The sequence below is a fragment of the Carcharhinus amblyrhynchos genome, chromosome 4 (assembly GCF_965287045.1).
Source record: "Carcharhinus amblyrhynchos chromosome 4, sCarAmb.v2.hapA, whole genome shotgun sequence".
Taxonomy (NCBI): Eukaryota; Metazoa; Chordata; class Chondrichthyes; order Carcharhiniformes; family Carcharhinidae; genus Carcharhinus; species Carcharhinus amblyrhynchos.
In genome coordinates this window covers 139998493-140018807 of record NC_137327.1, presented here as the reverse complement: position 1 = coordinate 140018807, position 20315 = coordinate 139998493, and the positions used below count along the sequence as shown (strand labels likewise).

Genomic DNA, 20315 nt, shown 5'->3' with positions numbered 1-20315 from the left:
AGCGACAGATCAGCCATGATCTTATTGAATGGCGGGGCAGGCTCGAAGGGCTAGATGGCCTACTCCTGCTCCTATTTCTTATGTTCTTATGCACCCTGGGATGCATTCCATCTGGGCCCGGGGACTTGTCTACCTTTAGTCCCATTAGCCTACCCAACACTACCTCTTTAGTAATAGTGACTGTTTTAAGGTCCTCACCCCCTACAGTCCCATGACCATCAATTATTGGTGTGCTATTTGTGTCCTTCACTGTGAAGACCGACACAAAAAACTTGTTTAAGGCCTCAGCCATTTCCTCGTTTCCCATTATTAATTCCCCTTTCTCGTCTTCTAAGGGTTCAACTCTTTTCCAATTTATATATTTGTAAAAACTTTTACTATCAGTTTTTATATTGTGTTTGTTTACTTTCATAATCTATCTTTCTTTATTGCTTTCTTAGTAGTTCTTTGTAGTTTTTTAAAGCTTTCCTAATCTTCTAGTTCCCCATTAGTTCTGGCCACGCTGTATGCATCGGTTTTTAATTAAATACTCTCTTTTATTCCTTTAGTTATTCATGGCTGATTATCCCTTTTCTTACATTCTTTCTTTTTCATTGGAATATATTTTTGCTGAGTACTGAGAAAAATCTCCTTAAAAATCCTCCACTGTTCCTCAACTGTCCCACCAACTAGTCTGCGCTCCTAGTCAACATTAGCCAACTCTGCCCTCATCCTATCGTACTCTGCTTTGTTCAAGCAGAGGACACTGGTTTGGGACCCTACTTTCTCACCCTCCATCTGTATTAGAAATTTGACCATATTGTGATCACTCATTCCAAGAGGATCCCTCACAAGGAGATCATTAATTTTACCTGTCTCATTACACAGGACCAGATCCAAGATAGCTCGCTCTCTTGTAGATTCTGTAACATACTGTTCGAGGAAACTATCCCAACAGGATTCTAAGAACTCTCCCTTGTCCACTGCGTCCGACTTGAGTTGACCAATCAATATGGAGATTAAAATCCCCCATGATTATTGCTGTTCCGTTTTTACACATCTGTTATTTGTTTGTTTATAGCCCGCCCCACCTCAAAGTTATTATTTGGGGGCCTATAGACCACACCCACCAGTGACTTTTTCCCCTTATTATTCCTTATCTCCACCCGCATTGATTTCACATTTTGCTCCTTAGAGCCTATATCGTCTCTCACTACTGCCCTGATGTTATCCTTAATTAAGAGCTACCCCGCCTCCTTTTCCTTCCTGTCTATCCTGCCGAAATGTCTGATACCCCTGGCTATTCAGTTCCCAGTCCCGGTCACCCTGCAACCACGTTTCTGTCATGGCCACTAGATCATACCCATTTGTACTGATTTGTGCTGTCAACTCATTCACTTTGTTTCGAATGCTACGTGCGTTCAGGTAAAGTGTCTTTATGTTAGTTTTTCTTATCTGGATCCGATTTGTTAATGCGTTCCTTTGAATGCACGCTCTGTCCCTTCCTGTCACAGACTGGTTATTCTTCCCCACACCATCTCCCTGCTCGTGCTTGTCACCTTTTTTACTCCGCCTGAGGTTAGATTCCTGCCACCCTCTATATTCTCTGTCCTATTACATGGTTTGGAAATGTTACTAACCTCTCCTGAGCCCTCGACTCCTTTAACTAATTGAATGTCCTCATCATTAACCTGCACTTGTACCCTCTCCTTTACCTTTGATTTTGTAATTCCCCTGAACCCTCCCCCCACAATTTAGTTTAAAGCCCTATCTACAGTCCTAGTTATACGATTCACCAGGACTCCGGTCCCAGCACGATGCAGACGAAGACCATCCCGTCAGAACAGGTCCCATCTTCCCCAATATTGGTGCCAATGTCCCATGAATTCAAATCCATTCTTCCCGCACCAATCTTTGAGCCATGCGTTTACCTCCCTAATCTTATTGACCCTGTGCCAATTCGCTCGTGGCTCAGGCAGTAATCCAGAGATTACCACCTTTCTGGTTCTGCTTTTTAATTCAGCTCCTAGCTTTTCATATTCCCAGGTGATGAAGGAGTAGCGCTGTGAAAGCTCGTGCTATCAAATAAATCTGTTGGATTTTAACCTAGTGTTGAGACTTCTTACTTGCCTAATCCAGTCCAACTCTGGCATCCCCACCTCGTATGCGCTAGTGGTGGAGGCAGCAAAATGCAGAACAGAATTGATGGGCCAAATGACTTATTCCTCATATTTGTTGTGATCTCATACTGTGGTAGAGGAGTACTCATCATAGTGGTTTTCTCCTGAATGGTGTTGAGCTTTTTGAATGTTTTTGATGTACTCATCCAGACAAGTGGAGAATATTCCATCGTGCTCTTTATGTATATGACTCCTCAAAATTGACTCCAAACCCATTGAGATCTTGTGGCATTAAGTCTGAGGCAAGGAAACCTTCCGATTACAACATTCAACTGATGAATCAGTGAGTGGACAAAGGTGAGTCAGCAACAGCTGAATTGGAAATGGTTGACTGGGCAATGGGTAAATGGCCAAATATTCACAGGGTTATTGGGTGTTGATCGAATCATCAGTGGATAATGAACCAACAAGAGATCAGGCCATCCTGGACTGAGTGTTGTGCAATGGGAGAGGATTAGTTGGCAATCAAGTTAAGAGAACTTGGGGGATGAGGAACAATAATATGGTAGAATTCTTTGTCAAGGTGGATAATGATGTAGTTGATTCTGAGACCAGGATCCTGAATCTCAATAAAGGGAACAATGTTGGTATGGGAAATTAATTGGCCATGATGGACTGGGAAACATTACTGAAAGGAAGGACAGTAGCAGTGGGAGGATACTTTTCTAACTGAAGCTTTGTGACAAGTGGTATTCCACAATGATCAGTGCTAGGGCCTCTGTAATATATAAAAATGATTTGGAGGAAAATGTAGGTGCTCTGATTAGCAAATTTGCAGACGATGCAAAAATTGGGGGAGTAATGGATAGCGAGGAGGATTATCAGAGGATACAGCAGGAACATAACCTGGACAAATGTGAGGTGATGCAATTTGAAAGATCTACTGCGGATGGAAAGTATACAGTAAATGGTAGAGCCCTTAAAACATGAGCATACAGAGGGATCTAGGTGTGCAGATCCAGAGTTCCCTGAAAGTGACAACTCAGGTGGTCAAGAACCTCTCTTTACACCAATCTGAGGTCCCTATCTTGGGGAATTTTGTAGTAACTTCATTTGCTGTTAATGTAAGCCTTACTTGTGACTAATAATAAATGAACTTTTATCTGCTTTGAGAAGACATATAATGCCAGTACCAAAGAAAAGCCAGGCAGTGTGCTTTAATTCTATCATCCGGTGACTCTGACATACATCATTATGAAGTGCTTTGAAAGATTAGTCGTGGCATAAATCTATTCCAGCCTCCCAGATTGCCTGGATCCTCTACAGATTGCCTACTACTGCAACAGGTCCACAACTCGCTGGCCCTGCATTCAACCCTGGAACACCTAGATAACAAAGACCCCTATGTCAGACTCCTATTTATTGACTACAGCTCAGCTTTCAACACCATTACCCTCACAAAACTCATCTCTAAACTCCATGGTCTGGGACTCGGTTTCTCCCTCTGCTGCTGGATCCTGAACTTCCTAACTCACAGACAACAATCAGTAAGGATAGGCAACAACACCTCCTCCAAGATCATCCTCAACATAGGTGCCCCACAAGGGCTGTGTTCCTTATACACCTATGACCGTGTGGTTGAATTCCCCTCCAATTTGATTTTTAAGTTTGCTGATGCCACCACTGTAGTGGATCGGATCTCCAACAATGATGAGACAAAGTACAGGAATGAGATAAAGAATCTGGTGAACTGCTGCGGCAAAATAATCTCTCCCTCAGTGTCAACAAAATGAAGGAGATTGTCATCTACTTTAGGAATTGTAGTGGAGAACATGCCCCTGTCTACATCAATGGGAATGAAGTAGAAGTGGCCGAGAGCTTCAAGTTTTTAGGTGTCAAGATTTTATTCATTCGTGGAACATGGCTGCTCAGCACTTAATGCCCGTCCCTAGTTGTTCTTGAGACGGTGCCTTCTTGAATCGCTGCGGTCCATGTTCTGTGGGTTAACCCACAATACCATTAAGGAAGGAATTCTAGGATTTTGACCAGCAACTGCAAAGGAATGATGATATATTTCCAAGTCAGGATGATAAGTGGATTAGAGATCACCAACAACCTGTCCTGGTCTCTCCTCTCATGCTGACCCAGTTAAGAAAATGCACCAACGCCTTTACTTTCTCAGAAGCTTGGTACGGCTCATGTTTTACCCAAGACCGCAAGGAATTACAAAACGTCGTGAATGTAGCCCAATCCATCACATAAACTAGCCTCCCATCCATTGACTCTGTCTACATTTCTTGCTGCCTCAGAAAAGCAGCTGGCATAATTAAGGACCCCAAGCACCCCAGGCATTCTCTGTTCCACCACCTTCTGTCAGGAAAAAGATACAAAAGTCTGAGGTCATGTACCAACCGACTCAAGAACAGCTTCTTCCCTGCTGCTAAGAGGAAGAGCATTCTGGGGGAGGATGACCTCAGTGGGCCTGAAGGTCTGGAGTGCATCTGCTTCAATGCGAGTAGCGTAACGGGCAAGACAGGCGAACTCAGAGACTTAATGATTGTGTGGAACTTGGATGTGGTTGCAGTGACGGAGACTTGGTTAAAAGGAGGACAGGACTGGCAGCTGAATATTCCAGGGTATAAGTTTTAGGCGAGACAGAGGAGGGGTTAGAAGAGGTGGGGGAGTAGCAATACTGGTTAGGGAGCATATTACAGAGGGTGGACAATTTAGAAGGGTCATGTAACAAGTCACTGTGGGTGGAGCTCAGAAACAGGAAGGGTACAGTCACTATGCTGGGGGTATACTACAGGCCGCCCAACAGCCCACAGGAAGTTGAGGAACGGATATGCAAGGAGATTCTGGACAGGTGCAGAAAAAAAGGATTGTTGGAGTGGGAGACTTTAATTTCCCTGGTATCGACTGGAAAGTGCTTAGGGCTGGAGGTCTGGATGGGGAGGAATATATAAAATGCGTACAGGAAGGATCTTTGGAACAACATGTTGATAGCGCAACTAGAGAGGGGGATATACTGGACCTAATACTGGGAAATGAGCCCGATCAGGTCATCAAAGTTTCAGTAGGGGAACATGTTGCAAATAGTGAGCACAATTCTGTAAACTTTAGGATAGTAGTGGAAAAAGATGAGTGTTGTCCATGTGGGTGCCGACGACGTAGGCAAAATGCAAACTGAGGATCTGGGGAGGGAGTATGAAAAGCTGGGAATGGAATTAAAAAGTAGAACCGACAAGGTGGTTATCTCTGGGCTACTGCCTGAACCGAGTGCAGACGGGCGTAGGGTTGATAGGATTAAGGAAGTGAATGGGTGGCTCAGGGATTGGTGTGAGAGGAATGGGTTTGCATTTATGGAGCATTGGCATCAGTATTGGGGTAGGTGGGACCTGTTTGGGCGGGATGGGGTTGGTCTGAACCGTGCTGGGACCAGAGTCCTGGCGAATCGTGTAAAGAGGACTGTAGACAGGGCTTTAAACTAATTGGGGGGAGGGTGCGAGGGTAGTTGACATTACGGGGTCTAGAGTTAAGGAGAGGGTACAGGTAAGGGTAGAGGCCGAGGATGTCCCAATAATAAAGGGAGTAGGGGACGTGAGTATGGTTGGTGGCGTTCCGGCAAATAGGGTCCAGGTGAAGGCTGGGATGAAGGCACTTTATCTGAATGCACGAAGCATTCAGAATAAAGTGGATGAGCTGGTGGCACAGATCAGCACAAATGGATATGATCTGGTAGCCATTACAGAGATGTGGCTGCAAGGTGACAGGGACTGGGAGCTGAATGTCCAGGGGTATCAAGTGTTTAGGAAGGATAGGCGGGAGGGAAAAGCAGGGGGCGTAGCTCTGCTGATTAAGGATAGCATCAGGGTGGTCGCAAGGGATGATATAGGAACCAAAGAACAGAATGTGGAATCATTGTGGGTAGAGATTAGGAACAGCAAAGGGAGGAAGACGCTGGTGGGTGTCGTCTATAGGCCCCCGAAAAATGATCTGGAGGTGGGGCGGGCTGTTAATGCGCAAATAAGTGCGGCGTGCAGGAATGGGACGGCCGTAATTATGGGGGATTTCAATCTGCATATTGATTGGTCAACCCATGTTGGACGCGGTGGGCTCGAGGAGGAGTTCTTGGAATGCTGCCGGGATAGTTTCCTTGAACAGTGTGTGTTGGAGCCGACGAGGGAGCGAGCTATCTTGGATCTGGTGTTATGTAATGAGGCGGGTAGAATCAGGGACCTTGCGGTGAAGGATCCTCTTGGGGAGAGTGATCATTGTATGGTGGAGTTTCTGGTGCAGATGGAGGATGACAAAGTGGGTTCCCGGACACGCATCCTTTGTTTGAACAGAGGGGAGTATGGTAGGATGAGAGAGGAATTGGCGAATGTGGACTGGGGGAGCACGTTGGAAGGTAGGTCTGCTGAGGAGCAGTGGAGGATCTTTAAGGAGATCTTTCTTGGTGCTCAGCAGAAATTTATTCCGATGGTCAAAAAGGACCGTAGGAGGAGAGGTAATAAGCCGTGGATAACGAAGGAGGTGAAGGAAAGTGTTAAATTAAAAGCGGAGGCGTTTAGAGTAGCTAAGAGTAGTGGGCGAGAAGAGGATTGGGAGAGGTTTAAATGTCAACAAAGGTTGACAAAGAAGTTGATAAAGAAGGGAAGGAGAAACTATGAAGCTGGGCTAGCGCTTAATATAAAAAAGGATAGCAAGAGTTTTTATAAATATATAAAAAGGAAGAGGCTGGCTAGGGTGAACGTTGGACCCTTAGAGGATGAGAGGGGGGACTTAGTGGTAGGGGATGGGGAAATGGCTGAGGTCTTGAATAACTTTTTTGTTTCGGTCTTCACGGAGGAGGACGTGAATAATTTGCCGGGTGTTAGAGATGGAAATGTGGTAGGACTGGAGGGTCTCGATGACATTATTGTTACTAGAGAGGCGGTGCTCGACAGACTGGAGGGGGCTGATTGTGGACAAGTCCCCAGGACCGGATGGAATGCATACGAGGGTTCTGAAAGACATGGCGGAGGTGATAGTGGATGCCTTGGTGGTTATTTTCCAGACGTCGCTGGATTCCGGGGAAGTGCCGGAAGATTGGAAAACGGCTAATGTTACGCCGTTGTTTAAGAAGGGTGGCAGGCAAAAGGCAGGGAATTTTAGGCCGGTTAGTTTAACGTCTGTTGTAGGTAAAATGTTAGAATCCGTCATCAAGGAGGAAATAGCGAGGCATCTTGAGGGGAATTGCTTGATAGAGCAGATGCAGCACGGTTTCGTTAAAGGGAAGTCGTGTCTGACAAATTTACTGGAGTTCTATGAGGATGTGTCTAGGGCGGTGGATAGAGGAGAGCTGGTGGATGTGGTCTTTCTTGATTTTCAGAAGGCGTTTGACAAGGTACCTCACAAGAGGTTATTGCAGAAGGTCAGGGGACATGGAGTTGGGGGTAGGGTGTTAGTGTGGATAGAGGATTGGTTGTCAAATAGGAGGCAGAGAGTGGGGGTCAATGGGTGCTATTCGGATTGGCGGTTGGTGACTAGTGGAGTGCCCCAGGGGTCGGTGCTGGGGCCTCAGCTATTTACCATTTATATAGATGATCTGGAGGAGGGAACCAAGTGTATGGTGTCGAAATTTTCTGATGACACCAAGATTGGTGGAACGGCAAATTGTGCGGAGGGTGTGGAGAGTCTACAGAAGGATCTAGATAGGCTGGGCGAATGGGCCAGGAAATGGAAAATGGAATTTAATGTTGGCAAGTGTGAGGTGGTCCACTTTGGTAGGAATAATGGTAGGAAGGATTATTACTTAAGTGGCGAAAAACTGCAGCAGGCGACGGTGCAGAGGGACCTCGGGGTCCTTGTGCATGAGTCACAAAAACCCAGCTTGCAGGTGCAGCAGGTGGTCAGGAAGGCGAATGGGATGCTGGCCTTCATAGCGAGGGGGATTGAATATAAAAGTAGGGAGGTCTTGCTGCAGCTGTATAGGGCATTGGTGAGGCTGCAGCTGGAGTACTGTGTGCAGTTTTGGGCGCCGTACTTATGCAAGGATATTTTGGCCTTGGAGGGAGTGCAGAGGAGGTTTACTAGGCTGATGCCGGAGTTGAGGGGGTTGAGCTATGAGGAAAGGCTGAATAAACTAGGCTTGTACTCGTTAGAGTTTAGAAGAATGAGGGGAGATCTCATTGAGACGTATAAGATGATGAATGGGATGGATAGGATAGAGGTGGAGAGACTCTTCCCGCTCAGAAAGGACAGTAGGACTAGGGGGCACAGCCTCAAGATAAAGGGGGGGCGGTATAGAACGGAGTTAAGGAAGAATTTCTTCACTCAAAGGGTGGTGAATCTCTGGAATTCTCTGCCCGTTGAAGTGGTGGAGGCTGCCTCGCTAAATATTTTTAAGATGCGGGTTGATGGGTTTTTGATAAGAGAGGGGATTAAGGGTTATGGGGAGAGGGCGGGAATGTGGAACTGAGCTACGACAGATCAGCCATGATCTTATTGAATGGCGGGGCAGGCTCGAAGGGCCAGATGGCCTACTCCTGCTCCTATTTCTTATGTTCTTATGTTCTTAAACCACGTCTACCGCTCTTCCTTCATCAATGAGTTCAGTCACATTTTCAAAGAACTCAACTAGGCTCGTAAGGCACGACCTGCCCTTGACAAAGCCGTGCTGACTATTTCTGATCATTCTAAACTTCTCCAAATGCTCATAAATCTTGTCCCTCAGAATCCTCTCCATCAACTTACCAACCACTTGAGGTCAGACTCACCAGTCGGTAATTTCCCGGGCTATCCCTGTTCTCTTTCTTGAAAATAGGAACCACATCCGCAATCCTCCGGAACGTCTCCCGTCTCCATCGACGATGCAAGGATCATCGCCAGAGGCTCTGCAATCACTTCCCTCACCTCCCACAGTAACCTGGGGTACATCCCATCTGGTCCCGGTGACTTGTCTATCTTGATAGAGTTTAAAAGTTCTAACACATCCTCTTCCTTAATATCCACATACTCAATCTTTTCAGACTGCCGCAAACCTGTAGTACAACCTCCCAGATCACTTTCCACCGTGAATACCGAGGCAAAGTACCCATTAAGCACCTCTGCCATTTCTTCCGGTTCCACACAGACCTTTCCCCCTTCACCTTTTATAGGTCCTATCCCTTCTCTTCTCATCCTTTTACTTTTCACATATTTGTAGAAGGCCTTGGGATTCTCCTTAATCTTACCCGCCAAGGCCTTCTCATGACCCCTTCTGGCTCTCCTAATTTCCTTTTTAAGCTCCTTTCTACAAGCCTTATATTCCTCTAGATCCTTAACATCTCATAGCTCCCTGAACCTTTTGTACACCTTCCTTTTCCTCCTGACTAGGTTCACCACAACCTTCGTGCACCACGGTTCCTGCGACCTACCAAAACCTCCTTTTCTCATCGGAACGTTATCGTGCAGAGCTCCAGTCAAACATTCCTTGAATATCCGCCACCTTCCTTCTGTACTTTTCCTCAAGAACGCCTCCTTCCAGTTTATCCGTCTAATTATCTGCCTGATGTCTTCATATTTCCCCTTACTCCAGACAAACACCTTCCTAGCCTGCCTGATCCTATCTCTTTCCAATGCTATCGTGAAGGAGATAGAATTATGATCTCCATCCCCGTCACCTGTCCTGGTTCATTCGCCAGCACCAGGTCAAGTACAGCCTCTCCTCTCGTAGGCTTATCCACGTACTGTGTCAGGAAACCCTCCTGAACATACCTAACAAACTCCTCCCCATCCAAACCCCTTACCCTTGGGATATTCCAGTCGATGTTTGGGAAATTGAAGTCTCCCATCATGACAACTCTGTTATTACTAATCTCTCCAGGATCTGTTTCCCCATCTGCACCTCAACTTCCCTGTCACTATTGAGCGGCCTATAGAAAACACCCAGCAAAGTTTTCGACCCTTTGTTGTTCCTAACTTCCACCCACAGAGACTCTGTAGACAGTCCCTCCACGGCATCCTCCTTCTCTGCAGCCGTGACACTGTCCCTGATCAACAGTGCCGCTCCACCACCTCTTTTGCCCCCAACCCTGTCCTTCCTGAAGCATCTGAATCCTAGCACCTGAAGTATGGAGGTGGGGTGGGGAGGAGAGAGACAGTGTTTTAGGCGTGATAGGGGAGGGTTGAAAAGAGGAGGGGGAGTGGCACTCTTAGGGAGCAGATCACAGCGGTGCAGAGGGAGGATAACATGGAGGGGTTGGAAATTGAGTCTCTGTGGGTGGAGTTGAGGAATAGGAAGGGGGCCATTACAATGCTAGGAGTGTACTATAGGCCGCCCGATAGCCCATGGGCAGTGGAAGAGGGTATATGTAGGGACATTTTGGATAAGTGTAGGAAGAATAGGGTTGTTGTAGTGGGAGATTTTAATCTCCCTGGGGTGGATTGGAAGGTGCCTAGAGCTGGAGGGTCTGATGGGGAGGAATTCGTAAGATGTGTATTGGAAGGATCCTTGCAACAGTATGTAGATAGCCCGACTAGACAGGGGGGTGATACTGGATTTAGTTCTGGGTAATGAGCCGGGTCAGGTGGTTGAGGTTGCGGTAGGTGAACGTGTGGCTAATAGTGACCACAACTCCGTCTACTTTAGGATACGAATGGAAAAAGATGAGAGCTGTCCTAAGGGGAGGGTGCGAAATTGGGGGAAGGCTAGATACAGCCAGATTAGGCAGGAGCTTAGGGATACAGACTGGGATAGGCTGTTAGAAGGCAAGACCACGTTAGGCATATGGGAGTCTTTCAAGGGAAAACTGCAAAGGGTGCAGGAAAGGCATGTGCCGGTTAGGAGAAAGGGTGGGAAAGGTAGTATTAGGGAACCGTGGATTACTAGAGATATAGAAGACCTGGTTAGGAAGAAACGAGAGGCGTATGTCAGGTCTAAGCAGCTGGGAATGGAGAGAGCGTTGGAGGAATACAGAGAGAGTAGGAGGGATCTCAAACGGGGAGTTAGGAGAACAAAGAGGGGGCATGAGATGGCTTTGGCAGGTAAGGTTAAGGAGAATCCAAAGGCGTTTTACTCCTATCTTCAGAACAAAAGGGTGGCTAGGGGTAAAATCGGTCCTCTCAGGGACAGACGTGGGGAATTGTGCTTAGAGACAGAGGGAATGGGGGAGATCCTGACTGAATACTTTGCGTCGGTATTCACGAAGGAGAGGGGCTTGATGTCTAGTACGGTCATTGAGGGAGCGGTAGACCAATTGAAAGATCTATTGATTACGAGGGAAGAAGTGTTAGGGCTTTTAGAGGGCATTTATCCTAGGCTGCTTAGCGAGGCGAGGGATGAGATTGCTGGGCCTCTGGCGCGAATCTTTGTCTCTTCTTTGGACACAGGTGAGGTCCCAGAGGACTGGAGGATAGCAAACGTGGTACCGTTGTTTAAAAAGGGTAGGAGGGATAGCCCGGGTAACTATAGGCCGGTGAGTTTAACATCAGTGGTAGGTAAGTTGATGGAGAGGATTCTTAGGGATAGGATGCATGCGCAGTTGGAGCGTTGCGATCTGATTAAGGATACGCAGGATGGCTTTGTCAAGGAGAAGTCTTGCCTTACGAATCTGGTAGAATTCTTTGAGGAGGTGACAAAAACGGTTGACGAAGGACGAGCCGTTGATGTCGTCTATATGGATTTCAGTAAGGCGTTTGACAAAGTCCCTCACGGTAGGTTGGTACAGAAGATTAAAGCTCATGGGATATGTGGTCAGGTATCTAGATAGGTAGAGAACTGGCTTGCAAAGAGGAGTCAGAGAGTAGTAGTGGAGGGGTCTTTTTCTAACTGGAGGTCTGTCACTAATGGTGTGCCGCAGGGCTCAGTACTGGGACCTCTTCTCTTTGTAGTGTATATAAATGATTTGGAAGAGGGAGTAGGTGGTGTGATCAGCAAATTTGCTGATGACACCAAGATGGCTGGATTGGCGGGCAGTGAGGAGCAGTGTCTGGCAATACAGTGGGATATTGATAGGCTGGTTGATTGGGCAGATACATGGCAAATGGAGTTTAATCCAGATAAATGTGAGGTGATGCATTTTGGCTGCAATAATGTAGGGGGGAGTTATATGATAAAGGGTAAGCCCATAAGGAGTATAGAATCACAGCGAGACCTGGGGGTGCAAGTGCACAAGTCTTTGAAGGTGGCAGTGCAAGTGGAGAGTGTGGTGAAGAAAGCCTATGGTATGTTAGCCTTTATAGGAAGGGGTATAGAATATAAGAGCTGGAGTCTAATGTTGCAGTTGTACAGAATGTTGGTTAGGCCGCATTTGGAGTACTGCGTCCAGTTCTGGTCGCCTTACTACCGGAAGGACGTGGAGATTCTGGAGAGAGTGCAGAGGAGGTTTACCAGGATGTTGCCTGGTATGGAAGGACTGGGGTATGAGGAAAGATTGAAGAAATTGGGGCTCTTTTCCCTTGGAAGACGCCGACTGAGGGGGGATCTAATAGAGGTATATAAGATTATGAAGGGTATAGATAGAGTAAACAGAGGTAAGCTATTTCCTCTAATAGAGACACGTAGGACAAGGGGCCATGGACTTAAGGTGAGGGGGGAGAGGTACAACACAGATATTAGAGGGAGGTTTTTCACACAGAGGGTAGTGGGGGTATGGAATGCTCTGCCAAGTAAGGTGGTGGAGGCAAACACACTAGAGTCCTTTAAGAGTAACTTAGACAGGCACATAACTGAGTTGGAGATGGGTGGATATAGGAGATTGTTTTAAATAAGGGTCATCAGCATTGGGGCGTCCCTGGTAATGTAAATAGGTATAGTATGATAATAATGTTTTTTCTCTTTTCATTCACAGGTTTTAAGTCGGTCCACCTCGTGTCCAACGAGGGGCATACGGGCGATGGGTCGTACTGGGGCTGCTCTTGGTTGTTCGAGATTGGCCTGGTGCTTCATGTCGTTAGTGTGTGCCTAAACTGGACAAGATACTGGGCAAGACGACAGCTCAGTGACTGTTGCTGATTGCTGTGCAGACACATGGATTTGGGTCAGTGTCTGTGGGAGTTTGTGCATTCTCCCCGTGCTTTTCTCCGGGGGCTCCGGTTTCCTCCCACACCCCAAAGATGTGCTGTTAGGCTGATTGGCAGGAATAAATTGTCCCTAAATCAGATTCCCTCAATCTGGATGGCCATAAAACATTAGACAAGGGTTGTGGGTAGAGAGGGGGACTGGTGGTGTTGAGATGGCGGCGCGGGCTCGTTGGGCCAAAGGGCCTGTTTCCCAGGCTGTTTTTGTTCTTTGTTCTTTGTACCCAGTCCTGTCCCTGAGATATCCAAGTCTCTGTAATGGCCACCACATCACATTCCCAAGCAGCAATCCACGCCCTAAGCTCATCTACCTTATTTACTACACTCCTGGCGTTAAAGTAGACACACCTCAGCCCCTCAGTCTGGACATTTCTCTTCTCCACCACCTGTCTAACCTTCCTCTCATACTGTCTACAGTCCTTCCCTACCCGGGAGCTAACCTCCTCGGTCTCAGTCTCCTCATCTCTGTTCCCTCCCCCCAACCTTTCTAGTTTAAAGTCCCCCCACTAATTGCTGGGCCTCTAACAGAAATCTTTATCTCTTCACTGGACACAGGTGAGGTCCCAGAGGATTGGAGGATAGCAAATGTGGTCCTGTTATTAAGAAGGGTAGCAAGGATAACTCGGGTAATTATAGGCTGGTGGGCTTGACGTCTGTGACAGGGAACTTGTTGGAGAAGATTATTAGAGATAGGATGTATGCACAGTTAGAACTGAATAATCTCATTAGCGATAGACAGTATGGTTTTGTACGAGGGAGGTCATATCTCACAAATTTGGTTGAGTTTTCTGAGGAGGTGACAAAAATGATTGACGAGGGAAGAGCCGTGGATGTCATCTATATGGATTCCAGTAAAGCGTTTGACAAAGTCCCTCATGGCAGGTTGGTGCAAAAGGTTAAATCTCACGGGATAAAAGGTGAGCTAGCTAGACGGGTGGAGAACTAGCTTGGCCACAGAAGACAGAGGATAGGAGGGTCTTTTTCAGGTTGGAGGTCTGTGATCTAGTGGTGTTCCACAAGGCTCTGTATTGGGATATCTGCTGTTTGTGATATATATATTAAATGATTTGGAAGATGATGTAGCTGGTGTGATCAGTAAGTTTGCGGATGACACAAAGATGGCTGGAGTTGCGGATAGTGATGAACATTGTCAGAGAATACAGCAGGATATAGATAGGCTGGAAAATTGAGCAGAGAAATGGCGGATGGAATTTAATCCAGATAAATGCAAAGTGATATATTTCGGTAGATCCAATGTAGGGAGGAGCTATACAGTAAATGGCAGAACCATCAGGAGTATAGACACACAGAGGGACTTGGGTGTGCAAGATCCCTAAAGGTGGCAGCACAGGTGGAGAGGGTGGTGAAGAAGGCATATGGCATGCTTGCCTTTATTGGACGGGGCATAGAGAATAAAAGTTGGCATCTGATGCTGCAGCTGTATAGAACGTTGGTTAGGCCACATTTGGAGTACTGCGTCCAGTTCTGGTTGCCGCACTACCAGAAGGACATGGAGGCTTTGGAGAGAGTACAGAAAAGGTTTACCAGGATGTTGCCTGGTATGGAGGGTCTTATCTATGAGGAGAGATTGGGTAAACTGGGGTTGTTCTCCGTGGGGAAAAATGGAGGATGAGGGGCGACCTAATAGAGGTGTATAAAATTATGAAGGGCATAGATAGGGTGAACAGCGGGAAACTTTTTCCCAGGTCGGAGGTGACGAACACAAGGGGTCACAAGTTCAAGGTGAGGGGGGCAAGGTTCAACACAGATGTCAGGGGGACGTATTTTACACAGAGGGTGGTGGGGGCCTGGAATGCACTGCCAAGCCAGGTGGTTGAGGCGGACATGCTGGGATCGATTAAGACTTATCTAGATAGCCACATGAACAGACTGGGAATAGAGGGATACAAATGAATGGTCTAGTTGGGCGCATGAGCAGTGCAGGCTTGGAGGGCCGAAGGGCCTGTTCCTGTGCTGTATTGTTCTTTGTTCTTTGCTGTCAGACTTTTGAATAGACTCAACTTGCATTAAATTGATCTTTCTCTGCACCCTAGCTGTGACTATAACACTACATTCTGCACCCTCTTGTTTCATTCTCTATGTTTTTTCTGTATAGTGGAAGAAATATTTTTCACTCTATGTTAATGCTACAATAATAAATCAAATCAGAAAATTTGGCATATCCGCAATGACACTCACCATCTTTTACAGATGCACCATAGAAAGCATTCTTTCTGGTTGTATCACAGCTTGGTATGGGCTCCTGCTCTGCCCAAGACTGCAAGAAACTACAAAAGGTTGTGAATGTAGCCCAATCCATCCCTTGACTCTGTCTACACTTTGCACTGCCTCAGAAATACAGCCAGCATAATTAAGGATCCCATGCATCCCAGACATACTCTGTTCTACCTTCTGTTGGGAAAAGGATACAAAAGTCTGACGTTGTGCACCAACTGACTCAAGAACAACTTCTTCCCTGCTGCCATCAGACTTTTGAATGGACCTACCTTGCATTAAGTTGATCTCTCATGCAAGAAACAAAACATTTTGCTACACATTAATACGTGTGAGAATAATAAATCAAATCCATCAATGACCCTTCCCCCAGTCATTGCCTTTTCCTCTAGGGTAGTGGCCTTCCTGGGACATCCTATCCTGGAATAAATTATTACTTTTACTATCACAGAGACATGATTGAGGATGGGGTAGGTCAATATTCTGGTGTACAAAATTTTCAGGTGAGACAGGGCAGGGTGTAAAAGATGGAGTGGTGTCATAATCTTGATAAAGTTGCCAATCACTGCAGTGAGGAGGGATGATATCTTAGCAGGCTCCTCAACTGAGACCATGTGTGGAACTTAAAAACAACAAGGGGGCAAATACATCACAGGCCCCCCACAACAGATGGAGAGATAGAACAGAAATGTAGGCAAATCTCAGAAAACTGTAAAAATAATAGGATAATAGGGCATTTCAACTTCCCCATATTTGGATATGCAAATTATGAAAGGCTTGGGGGAGGGGCAGAATTCTTAAGTGTATCCAAGAGAGCTTTTTGAGCCAACATGTAAAACGTCCCACAAAAGAGGGGGCAGCACTTGACCTAATTTTAGGAAATGAAGCCAGGTAGGTGGTAGAAGTGTGAATGGGGGAGCATTTTGATGATAGTGACCATAACTCAGTAAAATTTAAGGTAGTTATGGAAATGGACACAAACAGATCCAAAATAAAAGTTCTGAATTGGGGAAAGGGCGATTTTAATAAGATAAGACAGTGGTCAAAGTAAACTGGGGAGCAGCTACTTGTAGGGAAATCCACATCAGAACAGTGGCAGTTATTCAAAAAGGAAATGGAAAGAGTACAAAGTCATCATGTTCCTCGAAAGGAAAAGTGTGGGACCAAAAAAATCCAAAGAACCCTGGATGTCAAGGGATATATAGGATTGAAAGTGGTTAAGAAAGCATACAGAACCATAGAACATTACAGCACAGAAACAGGCCTTTTGGCTCTTCTTGGCTGTGCCAAATCATTTTTCTGCCTAGTCCCACTGACCTGCACTTGGACCATATCCCTCCACACCCCTCTCATCCATGAACCTGTCCAAGTTTTTCTTAAATGTTGAAAGTGAGCCCGCATTTATCACTTCATCTGGCAGCTCATTCCACACTCCCACCACTCTCTGTGTGAAGAAGCCGCCCCCCCCAACCAATATTCCCTTTAAACTTTTCCCCCCTCACCCTTAACCCATGTCCTCTGGTTTTTTCTCCTCTAGCCTCAGTGGAAAAAGTCTGCTTCTATTCGGTCTATCTAGAAACATAGAAAAACTACAGCACAAACAGGCCCTTCAGCCGACAAGTTGCGCTGAACATGTCCCTACCTTCTAGGCATACCTATAACCCTCCATCTTATTAAGTTCCATGTACTTATCCGAAAGTCTCTTAAAAGGCCCGATCGAATCCGCCTCCACCACCACCACCACCACCGGCAGCCGATTCCACTCACCCACCACCCTCTGAATGAAAAACTTACCCCTGACATCTCCTCTGTACCTACTCCCCAGCACACTAAACCTGTCTCCTCTTGTGGCAATCATTTCAGCCCTGGGAAAAAGCCTCTGAGAATCCACTCGATCAATACCTCTCATCATCTTATACACCTCTAACAGGTCACCTCTCATCCTTCATCTCTCCAAGGAGAAAAGACCGATCCTCATAAGACATGCCACCCAATCCAGGCAACATCCTTGTAAATCTCCTCTGCACCCTTTCAATGGCTTCCATATCCTTCCTGTAATGAGGTGACCAGAACTGAGCACAGTACTCCAAGTGGGGTCTGACCAGGGTCTTATAAAGCTGCAGCATTATCTCCCGACTCCTAAACTCAATCCCTCGATTGATGAAGGCCAGTACACCATACGCCTTCTTAGCCACAGCCTCTATCTGCAAAGCTGCTTTGAGCGTCCTATGAACCTGGACCCCAAGATCCTTCTGATCTTCCAAAATCTAGACACCTCTATCAAATATCTCCTCATTCTTCTATGCTCCAGGGAATAAAGTCCTAGCCCATTCAACCTTTCTCTGTAACTCAGCTTCTCAAGTCCTGGCAACATCCTTGTAAACCTTCTCTGCACTCTTTCAACTTTATTAATATCCTTCCTGTAATTAGGTGACCAAAACTGTACACAATACTCTAAATTCAGCCTCACCAAAGTCTTATACAATCTCACCATAACATTCCAACTCTTACACTCGATACTTTGATTTATAAAGGCCAATGTTCCAAAAGCACTCTTTATGACCCTATCTACCTGTGACGCCACTTTTAGGGAATTCTGTACCTGTATTCCATGATCCCTCTGTTCAACTGCACTCTTCAGCGCCCTACCATTTACCTTGTATGTTCTACCGTGGTTTGTCCTTCCAAAGTGCAATACCTCACACTTGTCTGCATTAAACTCCATCTGCCATTTTTCAGCCCATTTTTCTAGTTGGTCCAAATTCCTCTGCAAGCTTTGAAAACCTTCCTCACTGTCCACTACACCTCCAATCTTTGTATCATCAGCAAATTTGCTGATCCAATTTACCTCATTATCATCCAGATCATTGATATAGATGACAAACAACAATGGACCCAACACTGATCCCTGCGGCACTCCACTAGTCACAGGTCTCCACTCAGAGAAGCAATCCTCCACAACCACTCTCTGGCTTCTTCCATTGAGAAGTCTCACAACACCAAGTTAAAGTTCAGCCAGTTTATTTGATAGTAATCCCACAAGCTTTCGGGAACGGGGTTCCTTCATCAGGTGTGTGGAAGGTTCACAGCAAACCTTCCACATACCTGACAAAGGAACACCTTTTCTGAAAGCTTGTGGGATTACTATCAAATAAACTGGCTGGACTTTAACCTGGTGTTGTGAGACTTCTTGCTGTGTTCACCCCAGTCCAACGCCAGCATCTCCACATCATTCTTCCATTGAGCCAATGTCTAATCCAATTTATCACCTCTCCATGTATACGTAGCGACTGAACCTTCCTAACTAACCTCCCATGGGGGACCTTGTCAAAGGCCTTCCTGAAGTCCATGTAGACAACATCCACTGCTTTCCCTTCATCCACTTTCCTAGTAACCGCCTCGAAAAACTCTAATAGATTGGTCAAACATGACCTACCACGCACAAAACCATGCTGACTCTCCCTAATGAGTCCCTGTCTATCCAAATATTTGTAGGTCCTATCTCTTAGTACTCCTTCCAATAATTTACCTACTACTGACGTCAAACTTACCGGCCTACAATTTCCCGGATTATTTTTTGAGCCTTTTTTAAACAACGGAACAACATGAGCTGTCCTCCAATCATCCGGCACCTCACCCGTGGATACTGACATTTTAAATATATTTGTTAGGGCCCCTGCAATTTCAACACTAGTCTCCTTCAACATCTGAGGGAATACCCTGTCCGGTCCTGAGGGTCTACTCTGATTTGCCTCAAGACAGTAAGCACCTCCTCCCTTTAATCTACATAGGTTCCATGGCTTCTCTACTTGTTTGCCTTATTTCATAGACTCCATGCCAGTTTCCTTGGTAAATATGGATGCAAAAAACCCATTTAATATCTCCCCCATTTCTTCTGGTTCCATACATAGCTGACCACTCTGATCTTCAAGAGGACCAATTTTATCCCTTACTATCCTTTTGCTGTTAATATACCTGTAGAAGCTCTTACGATTATCCTTCACATGGACTGCCAAACTAATCTCATGCCTTCTTTTAGCCCTCCTGATTTCTTGCTTAAGTAGTTTCTGGCACTTTTTATACTCCCCAAGCATTTTATTTGCTCCCTGTTGCCTATATATGTCATACATCTCTTTCTTCTTCTTGACCAAAGTTCCAATATCCCTCGAGAACCAAGGTTCCTTATTCTCATTCACTTTGCCTTTAATCATAACAGGAACATAAAATTTCTCCTTTGAAGCGTATTGAAAGGTAAATATGAATATTTGCCTTTATTAGCTGCGGCTGCCAGCGTTCTCCAAGGCGGCCTTCGTGACACACGATAACACGGTCACTGAGCAGGGACTGATAGCCAAGTTCCGCACACACGAGGACGGCCTCAACTGGGATCTTGAGTTCACATCACACTATCTGTAACCCCCATGACTTGTCTGGGCTTGTAAAATCTGTCCTGTCTGCAGACATTACACATCTCCTTAACCTGTGCTTAACGCTCTCTCCACTCACATTGTCTGTACCTTTTAAGACTTGATTACCTGTAAATTCCAACCACTATTTTGTAAATTGAGTTTGTGTCTTTATATGCCCTGTTTGTGAACAGAACTCCCACTTACCTGATGAAGGTGCAGTGCTCCGAAAGCTAGTGGCTTTTGCTACCAGATAAACCTGTTGGACTTTAACCGGGTGTCAGCCTGTGTTTACCCCAGTCCATCGCCGGCATCTTCACATCATCGCCTTCTCTTCCGCACAGTCCACACACTCGGGCCAGATGGTTTCCCTCTGCACTCCCAGGGTTCTGTGTGGTTCCTCTGCCGCTTCCCCAGGCAATTCCCCACATACTCTGCCCGTGTCCCCCCCACCCCCACATACTCTGCCCGTGTCCCCCCCACCCCCACATACTCTGCCCGTGTCCCCCCCACCCCCACATACTCTGCCCGT

At 46.2% G+C, this 20315-nt stretch overlaps 1 long non-coding RNA gene across 1 annotated transcript; it reads right to left on the bottom strand.

Annotated features, from left to right (window-relative positions):
• Positions 1 to 3978: 3978 nt before the first annotated feature.
• LOC145342412 (uncharacterized) lies at positions 3979 to 20204 on the bottom strand. The gene is made up of 3 exons (XR_013886544.1): positions 19991 to 20204; positions 15342 to 15430; positions 3979 to 4151 (listed from the first exon to the last, which is right to left on the bottom strand). It is a non-coding gene; the product is annotated as an uncharacterized LOC145342412 (long non-coding RNA).
• Between the last annotated feature and the right edge of the window lie 111 nt (positions 20205 to 20315).